This window comes from Aethalodelphis obliquidens, unplaced genomic scaffold (genome assembly GCF_003676395.1).
Source record: "Aethalodelphis obliquidens isolate GAN/ISIS:26980383/991018 unplaced genomic scaffold, ASM367639v1 scaffold89, whole genome shotgun sequence".
In the NCBI taxonomy this organism is placed as follows: domain Eukaryota; kingdom Metazoa; phylum Chordata; class Mammalia; order Artiodactyla; family Delphinidae; genus Aethalodelphis; species Aethalodelphis obliquidens.
Window position 1 is genome coordinate 2,118,304 of NW_020838033.1, and position 1,312 is coordinate 2,119,615.

The following is a 1,312-nucleotide window of genomic DNA, read 5'->3' on the forward strand; positions in this document are numbered from 1 at the left end:
AGCAGTGTTCATTGAGGGTGATCTATCGTCTTCACTACAGCCCTACAACTTGGGGCAACTCCAGTTTGCATGCGCCCTTTCCCAAAAAAATGGCTCAAGTTCAGACTCAGGTTGAACTCAGGTGAGGGGGCACGGCTGAGCCCACCTAGAGGGCAGGGTGGTCTGTTCTATATAATTGCCTTGACCCTGGTGTAGAATGCAAAAGTTCCCGTCTTCTCCAGAAAACCTGTGAGTTCTAGAAAAAGTGAACCCAGAAGGATTTGATTTGGGAGGGGTAGTGGTGGAAACAGAAAACCTCTGAAGACAGATCTGTGAAACAAATCGGTTTGGGTCTTCTGCCTTGCACTGCACAATAGGCCCCAACAGAGAGGCCTCAGGCAAGTCCTCCAGTGGTTGGGGCTCCCTCTCCCATCTCCTTTTCCTTCTAAGAAAATGTAAAGCCTGGAGGAAGCAGATAGGGGAAATGGAAATCCAGACCCCCTTTTACAGACAGGTCCAGAAGCTCCATTTCCACTTTAGGTCTGAAAATTTAGCGTCTTCAGTTCTCAAGTCTCCTTCTTTGGAGCACGTGTCCCACTCCCTCTCCCTCCCACCCCTCTCCGAATCCGGAGCTTTCTGGGCAGAAACTTGAGTCCCTGGGGAAGAGAAGTCCCAGGCACTTCCCCGGGCCCGGGAGCAGCTTATTACTGCACATCCAGGATGGAAGGGCACCTGGAGTGAACTGGGATGCTAGTACCTAGGACTCAAAGCAAGGGGCTTCCAGAAATACGCCTTAATCCCCATTTTCCAGCCTCCTCTGACTCAGGCACATTCCCGGGTTCCCCTTTCAGGCCCAGAGCGGCCTCCCGGCCCCACCCCCGACTCCCCTTCCCCCCACGAGATGGACACTTTATAGGGAGAGCTTTTTATTCTCTCGTTAAACCTGCCAAAGCACAGGAGACAGAGAGCCAGGGAGGGAGAGGAGGCGACCGAGGTGGGGCGGGCTCCGCGTCCCCTCTCCCGCCTTCCACTACTCCCCCCCCACCCCCGACGTAGCTGGGTTGCTCCAAACTGGAAATCAGCGAAAGGACACCTCCTCTCTTTTCTCTCCTTTTCAAATGCAATAAAAAACCGAGAGAGGGAGGGAGGGAGAGAAGGAGAAAGGGGGGGGAGGGAGGAAGAGAGAGAGAGGGAGAGGAAGAGAGAGAGGGAGGGAGGGAGGGAGAGGAAGAGAGAGAGGGAGGGAGGGAGGGAGAGAGAGAGAGGGAGGGAGAGAGAGGGAGAGGGGGAGAGAGAGAGAGAGAGAGAGAGAGAGAGAGAGAGAGAGAGAGAG